Genomic DNA, 9,220 nt, shown 5'->3' with positions numbered 1-9,220 from the left:
ACCAAAGACGCGAACAAGAACCAGTTCTCCCTGCAGCTGAGCTCAGTGACCCCCGAGGACACAGCCATGTATTACTGTGCAAGAGACACAGTGAGGGGAAGCCAGGGGGAGCCCAGACAAAAACCTGCTGAGACAGGCTGGGCTACAGGACTCTCCAGGGTCACCAGAGGGCGCTCAGGACTGTGAGTGGCACAGGAACCAGGAGGGGGTCAGGCCCACAAAGGGAATCCTAACAGCACAGCAACTAACCCACACTGGACTCAGAGTGACAACGGGGTCACACAGGGATGCCTGCCTTGTAATCACTCACTCTCAGGACAGGCCCATTCTCAAATCTCCCACAAGGATCTCTGTACCAACTTCCTCTAGAATCTCCTGTTTCCCCCTGTTTCCGCCATATGGAGGTGAAGATCTCTGACCCTCTGCGCAGTGACCCCACACACTTCCCTCCTGTCTGCTCCTCGGAGAGTCTCACTCCCGTGCTCATGGATGCCCAGATATGAGCTCAGTCGAGTTTCCTGTCAGGGTGCCTGGTCACCTGAAATACCAACTGTGATCCCTGAGCCTCCTCTTCTTCCTCACTCTGCTGTGTCCCTCTGTGCAGGGCTAAGGCTAAGGGAGGGGCTGCAGGAGGACTGGGGGGGAGTTCCAGCCCATACCCCTCAGCTCACTCCTGGACACTCACCTGCAGGGCCTTCAGGAAGGGTCCCTGTCACTCACTGGTGTCTAAGGTCAGGAAGATGCTGTGGGCGTCACAGCTGAACTGGATCAAATTAAAACACTGATCCTCTAGCTAGAATGCTTATTGATTGCCAACGAAAATATCATCTGAAAAACATGCATCAATGATGATTAATTATTCACGTGCTTTTCCCTGTGTGTGCCGGGAACCAGGAAATCAGGGGATCAATTCCTTCTCATTCTGCACCCTGAGACCCAGAACCCCCATGATGTGCCCCCCAGATAGGGGGCAGATGAGCTGAGGTGCACAGCAGGAGGTAGGAATAACAGTTTATTCCTCCTGCATCTTATTTTAGTCCTTTTGGAACCTGATTGACCTGAATATGACACACTTTAAAGAAAAAAATCTATTTCCTTGAGAAAAAAAGTGTTCAGATAAATATTCAAAGTCACTGAATTCAAAGACACTGCAAGAAGCTATATTTCTGTTACAGATATTTATCATTCAAATTTTCACAAGATGTCAAATACCCAGCCTATATTAAAGAATATTGATCCTTACTGGCCCTTGCAAATTCTACTGGCCTATGAATCAAACATGCAGAGAATCTACTGAAAGTGATATTGACTTCCACAATTCTTTTTTTCTTCCTCAGCATTTCTGTCTTTGTACTGTGACCGTTTACTCTCCCTTTGCAGGACTTCCCTTCTCCGGCCCTTTCTCTGTAATCCAGATTTACTCTAAGGCCTCTGTGAGCTGTGATGTGACTCTGGCATGAGTGACCTCGACGTGGGGGTGGGAAGGATTCCCTTCTCCACGGGCTGTCTCTGAACACACCTCCCTGGGGAAACTAGTATGAATCAGGCTGGACTCATTTCCAAGTGCTCAGATTTCCTGTTCCCCTGTGTTCTCAGGACAGACTTCTATTCACATTGGGAATTGGGAGACTCAGACCACAGGAGGGGTTTCAGGGGCACGGCCGACTGCCAGAGTGCACTATGGAGCCACCCCAGAAAATGCCTCAGCTCCACCAGGGGCAAAGAAGGTCACCATGTGCTAGAACCCCACACGGGCCAGGCCAATATTCTGTCACAGCACAGCGGCACTCAGCCCCCATCACCCCCCCCCATTCCCATCCATGCCCAGTTCCAGCGTCTTTCCTAGGACCCTTCCCCATCGCTCCCAGAGCAGCTCCACTTTCAGTGACACCCTCACTCTCCCAATCCCTCCCTGTGATCTGTCCTCCCTGTCCCCCACACTCACCCCACCAGGCCCCCAGGACTCCAGTGCCTTGCAGGGTGAGTATTAATCAGAACAAACTTTCCTGTTTGTTATTTTTTGTATAGCTTTCTCTTTGATATTCATGTAAGATGTATAACAGCTTTTTCTCATTTTTCTCCCTCCTTCTAGAAAGCTCGTTTTACCTGTTCTAAATGTCCAGGACTGAGAGTAATCTAAGACCTCTTTAGTCAGGAATAAAAACCCATAATATATCCCTAGAATGGAAGGCTATTGAGAGTGAGTCTCAATCATCACAACCTACATACACTTACAAAAACAGGAAGCACTGCAGAGAGCATGAGGGAGGGGTGAGACATAGGGGAAGGAATACCATGGGCCAAGGGGAATCACTGGGGTGAGGGGTTCATCCACTGTTTTGGGTGTGATGATCACAGCACAGGTGTCCATATATGACAGTGCTCATGAAACATTAATGAACTATAAGTCAGTATTCTGTGTATGGCATGACCTCTTGTGGTTTTTACTGCTAATCAAATATTGACATGGTAAGAAGGAGACGTGGAGTTGGCTGATGTGAAGTGTCACACCCCATGCATCTCCATGCACACTAGTCTCCAACATCCTCCAGGTAAGAGCAAAATTCAGAATAAATACAAATTGTTCTCATTACAGGGAAGAAGTTCTTGGCAGCTGCTAGCCAATATTTTGTTTGGTATTATTTGTGAGTTTTTGTCTGGTTTTGGGTATATACCTGACGTTTCTTAAGGATTACTCCTGACTCTGCTCTCAGCAATTACACTTGAAATTGCTGGGAGAAGCATATGGGATACTTGAGTTCAAACCTGGGTCAGCCATGTGCAAGGCAAGCGCCCCACCACTGTGTTATGCTTCAGTCTCTGTTGGTTTGTATTTGTTGTGTCCCACTCTGGGTATACAGCTGGCTTTGTACTCAGGGGTGACTCTAGGTGGGGGCATGGGAAACCATAGGAAGTGAAAGGAATAAACCTTGATCACCCAGAGCAAAAGAAGAAGCTTACACCTCTGCTGCCTCTAATCTGTTGTTACTGGGCACCAATTCTGGTGAACAAGAACAAACCATGGGATGCTGTGAGTATTTTAAAGACAGACTTAAGAGAGAAGGAGTAGAGGGTCAGGGGACTAACATGCTCGTGGACCGAGAGCTCCTAATGCCCAACACAGTGAGAGTTTTCACTCAGAACGAGAAATCATCAGAAAAACGACATTCTTAGGTCAGCTGCCTGTCTTAGTCTATAAAAGAGCCTTACACATGCGACAGCCTTCGATATCAGGACAAACATCTTCAACCTCAAAGATGTTTCCTCTGGGAGAAACAGCAGAGACAGAGCAGACACAGGATTCTGCCTCAGGTTTCCCAGATATCAGGGCTATGCTATCTGGCCATTCTGCTTTACTCCTGATTCTGTTTTAATTTTGGGTTCCCAACACATTAATAACTCGGAGTAATTGAGTGTATTACTTTTGTCTCAGGGCTGGAGTGATAGCACAGCGGGTAGGGCGTTCGCCTTACAAGCGTCCAACATGGCTGACCCGAGTTCGAATCCTCCGCCCCTCTCGGAGAGCCCGGCAAGCTACCGAGAGTATTCGATATGCCAGACACAATAACAACAAAGTCTCCAATGGAGACGTTACTGGGCCCGCTCGAGCAAATCGACGATCAATGGGAGGGCCTTACTTTTGTCTCAATAATCGGACCAACTCGGGAGTATGGTGCTGCTAGCAGGTCAATCTGTACGTTTGAGGCGAGTACAGCAGCAGCCTGATAGTGCCTTCGGACTTCTAGATACCTCAAAATAGCTGCAGTATCTTTGGCCAGACTCCAACAACTTAGGGCCTAGCTTACTAAGAAAGTAAATGGCCAAAAGTTAGGCATGTGGGAGTCACACCCATAAACCATCTCTGGCTCAGCTATATAATTAGAGGAAAGGCCTCTCTGGTTGCTGATTTGTTGATTGAGCTATTTAACGCCCATGATCCCAGAGACTCAGAGGCAGGTCTCTGAACCCAGCGACTTTTGGAGCAATGCGTCTGTTCCTCACAGTAGTTTACCGGCACCTGGTCACCCCGGGGGGAAAAGGTGTTGTCCCTCCACCTGCTCCCTCTTGGTGGCTCAGTGGGTGCCAAACCTCCAGAGGCCATTGGACAGTCAGGTTTCAGCCTGCAGTGATGGAACGCACAAGGCCTCATGGGGTGGGGGTGGAGCAGACCCTTTCCTCCCCCCACCAATGAGACCCGGAGTCATGCACCCATGAATGGCCTCTATGGCTCCTGATCAAGCTCCTTAATTTCCGTGATCCCAGAGACTCAGAAACAAATCTCGTTACCCAGCAGCTTTTGGCAGAAATGTGTCCAGTCTCCACAGTAGGTTAATGGCACCAGGCCACCCAGGTGGGAATAGGTTTCATGCCTTGGGCTATTCCCCCTGGAACTTTGGTGACCACCACCCTCCAGAGGCCATTGGACAGTCAGGTTTGGGACCGCAGTGACGAGACACTCGGGATCTCATGGGATGGGGGTGGAACCAGCCCTTTCCTTCCTGTTCCAATGAGACCCTGGGTTGCCGCCCACAAACAGCCTCTCTGGCTCCTGATCAAGCTGCTTAACAGCCATAATCCCAGAGACTCGGGAATAAATCTCAAAACCCAGCAGGTTTTAGCAGAAATCCCTCCAGATTTAATTGTTAAAATTTCAGAATTCCGAAATCATGTGGCCATTACTGCAGCCATACAACATCATTGTTATTCATGACCAGCACTGGAAATCGAATTGTCTCTGGTTGCCTTTTGGGCAGGTCTGAGTGTTGGGGTAAAATCCCAAATAATAATGGTGGACTTGGTGTGAAAATATTGAATGTAATCAAAATATAGAGACAGTAATGTGGAAATCATCTTTTCCCCCTCAGGGTGGGGGAGAGTGTGGGATAGGGTGTATTCTGTTTTTTTTTTTTGGTGGTGGAAAATGGTCACTGGTGAAGGGACGGGTGTTTCATCATTGTGAGACCAAAACTTAGACCCGAAAGCTTTGTAACTGCTCTCATGGTGATTCAATAAATAAATTTATAAAAAGGAAAAAAAAAGTAAGGCAGAGTTCATGCTCAATTCAATCAGCCTAATCAATGGCTGAATAAGTAACAATACTCCTACATTTAAAAATAATAATAACGGGACCAACTCTTACAGTGTGTTATGAGAATATTGTATAAAGTATTTAAGCTTTTCTGTGACAAATGATGCATGAAACAGAAGTATGACTATAGATCTTACATGATAGTCATCAAAATAAGGACAAAATATCACAAATTAAATTTGTTGTCATATAACAATTGCATGACAGAATCTTTTCTGGGTCAAAGGTCACCCCCAAAAACTGACACTTGCTCTGCAGTCCTTCACTTTCTCTTTAGGTTCAAGCAGAACATTTTATGTAAGGAGGAGGATATGCAAATTAGCATCTCCCTGCTATGATGAAAACAGTCCAGCCCAGCCTCAGCTCCAGGAGAAGCGTCAGTTCAGGGGTATCCAGGGGCTCCATCCTGACTCACACAGAACCAACATGGCATATGGGCTGAGTTGGCTTCTCCTGGTGGCTGTGTTAGGAGGTAGCTCATGGGCAACAGAGATATGGAGCACAGGAGAGATGGAAGAGGCAGATCCTTTGTGTGAGGAGAGTTTCCTGACCAGGATGTCTTTGTTTTCGCAGGGGTCCAGTGTGAGGTGCAGCTGGTGGAGTCTGGGGGAGACTTGGTGCAGCCCGGGGGGAGGTTCCTGACACTCTCCTGTGCAGCCTCTGGATTCGACTTTAGCAAACATGGGATGCATTGGGTTCACCAGGCTCCAGGGAAGGACCTAGAGTGGGTTGCAGTCACTTATTATGATGGTGGTAATAAATACTATGCCGACTCTGTGAAGGGCCGATTCACCATCTCCAGAGAAAACAGCAAGAACACGCTCTCTCTGCAAATGAGCCGCTTGAGGGAGGAGGACACGGTGCTGTACCACTGTGTGAGACACACAGTGAGGGGAAGGCCCTGTGGTCCCAGACACAAACCACCTTCAGGAGGAAGCAGGGTGAGCTTCAGGGGCTCTGAGGACTCTCCCCTAAGGAGACATTGGTCATGACCAGATGGATCATGTTTCTGTGGAGATCAGGTCTGACCTGCCCCTCAGCTCTCAGATGACCCCAAGGGCTCCTTGTCCTGTGGGTTATGGCACTGATTCCTCCATCCCCACTGTGGGCAGGAAGGAGTTTGTCTCACTCGCTCCCTCATGATGGTAGATTTTACTAATGGGACCATGACTTCCCTGGGGCCTGAGGGTACATTATTGTCTTGTAGAAATTAAAATGACCCTGTAGAAATTATTTATCATCTCCTAGTAGAAGTCACTTCATCTGTAGCACTGTAGCACTGTCCTCCCGTTTTTCACTGATTTGCTCGTGCGGGAACCAGTAACATCTCCATTGTGAGAGTTGTTCTTACTGTTTTTGGTATATCAAATACTTCATGGGGAGCTTGACAGACTTTGCTGTGCAGGCGAGATACTTTCGGTAACTTGCTGGGCTCTCCAAGAGGAGCAGAACAATTGAGTAATAGTAGTAGTAGTAGTAGTAGTAGTAGTAGTAGTAGTAGTAGTAAAGGTAAAGGTAAAGGCCCTCCCATTGATCGTCGATTTGCTAGAGCGGGCCCAGTAACATCTCCATTGGAGACCTTGTTGTTACTGTGTCTGGCATATCGAATACTCTCGGTAGCTTGCTGGGCTCTCCGAGAGGGGCGGAGGAATCGAACTCGGGTCAGCCATGTTGGCCGCTTGTAAGGCGAACGCCCTACCCGCTGTGCTATCGCTCCAGCCCAGTAGTAGTAATAACAATAATAATAATAATAATAACAAGTCTGGGACCAGGAAGAGAGTACAACAGGGAAGTCACTTGCCTTGCATGCAGCTGACCCGGTACCACCTCCAGTACCATGGCACCTCCAAAAGTGACCCAAGGTGCCAGAGAGATAGTACAGTACGTAGGGCATTTGCCTTGCATGAGGCTGTGCAACGCCGTCAACGGTATCGCCCGCGTAGCAATATGTTACAGGGGAACCTGGGCAGGCCTCAGGTTCCTGGGAATGGGAGTTTTGCGGCCCACGGGTCTATGCCTCCGGCAGCCCCCCTTGTTTGCCTGGGCCTAGCAAGCGCCCATGATGCTTCTGGTATGCGGTTCTCTAGCCTCCCAAATGGAGCTTTTAATATTTGCCTGCCAGTCTTACTTTTAGCTTAAGTATCGACTACTGCAGAAAACATAATCTCTAACCACAGGAATGTAGGGAAATAAGTTCATGGTCTTAGGACAATAGGAATATAGGAATATAAGACTAGGTTAAGATTTATAAGAAGAGATGCTGTAGTTGCAGTTTAAATTACTTTCTTGTCAGTTACCTTAGCTCATGGAAAAGAGGTTTTAAATAAAGTCAGAGTTCATTTTGAAGCTAGACAAAAGCAGAGCCAGTCAAGGCCACTGAAAGTTATCTTTAGAAGAGTGCCAGCCTCAGCTTACAACGCAGTCATTAATGAACAAACAGCAGGCCTACGTGTGGGAGAGAGGGGATGTTGAAAGACCCCTATGCCCTCTTTTGCGAACATCAAACCCCTGCACGTACACTGCAGACGTCAGCCGCTGCAGGTGCACCCCGTAATTCATTAATGTGATAATGCTAAACACAGTTTGGTAACCTAATGACCTTTCCTATCTCTTTACTGTACTGACCTGGTTAAAAAAATAAAGCAGAACTTGTATTGGGAAAGATAAGGATAAAAGAACTCTGTAAATTGGATTGTGGTTAAACACCCTTGAACATGAAAGGCCTATGTAAAGATTTGCAGCAGATGCCTCTGTACTGTTTTTGGGAACTTATGAAGAGACTAACGTAATGTCTGATAAGGACCCCTGGTTCTTTGTTCTGTAACTGTATAATAAGAGGAACTCTGGGCTCAATAAACTCGCAGCAGCACTCAGCCTCTCTTGTGTTGGTGTCTGTCTGTCCATCGCGCCGAATCTCCTGCTTTCCTGCGGATTCGACCGAGTCAGTCTGCGGCAAGGCTGACCTGGGGTTTGATCGCTGGCTTCCCCTGAATACCACCAGGAGTTGATTTCTGAGTGCAGAGCCAGGAATAACTCTTGAGCACTCCCGAGTGTGTCCCAAAAAACTAAACCAACGACAAAGAGAGCAGAGCCAGGAATCAGCCCTGTACACAGCTGACTGTAGCCAGAAGCAAAAGGGTCGCACTGCCAGGGAGACAGCTCAAAGGACCACCGCACAGGCTTCGCACGCAGGAAGCCCAGCGCTGGTTTCCAGCTTATGCCATGACCTCCCCAGCACTGCAGAGAATGAGTCCACATAACCAAGCTGGGAGTAGTCTCTGAAGACCCCGAGTGTGGCCCCCAAACCCAAATCAAGAAACTAAACAGAACAAAAACAAGGTCCCAAGATTTCTTTTTGTTCTACTGCAACAGGAGCCCAGATTCACTGAAAGGGGCCCAGCCCAGGGCCTGGGAGAGCCGGAACACATACACAGACCCCAGAGTCCTGCGCGGGGGTCTTGGATGCTGCCAGGAGCTCTGAGTGTCAGGAGCATGACAGTCATCCCTCAGGACCCAGTGGGAAGGGCCAGACGCAGCGTGCACGCACCCGCCGCTTGCCTCCACCCCTTTTCCCGGGCCGACCGCTCCTCCTAGCAAAGCTGGGTGAGCGATTGCTCCAGAGCAGATTTCCCAAACCAAGGGGACACAGAGCTCGACAGCCGGAGCACACGCTGCAGGCCGGAGTCCGACTCTGAACCTCGGCCTGGAATAGCCCCTGGGCAAGCCTGGGCTGACTCCCTAAGAAACAGAAAAGGAGCGTCCCCCAAGCCCGGGCCGGAAAAGGGTAAGAGGCTTTATCAGCAGGCGCCCCAGAACCCGAAGGCCCACCTGGCTTCAGGTGAGCAGGCCTGGGGGCCATGACCCTTGGCCCAGTTTAAAATGTGGGGGATGGGAGGGCGGGGGCAGACAGCAGAGATGATAGGAACCAGAGGGCCCTTGAGGCCCAGACCCGGGTAGAGGAAAGAGGCACCATCCCCCACAGAGGAGCCAGGCAGAGAGCAGGGTCCTCCCGCCTCCTCTCCACACTGCATTTGGCTTTACTGAAATGCTCAATTCTCAATTTTCATCAACCCCACGGGGAAGCAAAACTTGCCCTTCGGCCACATTTTTCACTGAGACAGAACAAAGGCA

This window comes from Sorex fumeus, unplaced genomic scaffold (genome assembly GCF_029834395.1).
Source record: "Sorex fumeus unplaced genomic scaffold, SorFum_2.1 ptg000157l, whole genome shotgun sequence".
NCBI lineage: Eukaryota > Metazoa > Chordata > Mammalia > Eulipotyphla > Soricidae > Sorex > Sorex fumeus.
This window is presented reverse-complemented; position numbering follows the sequence as displayed.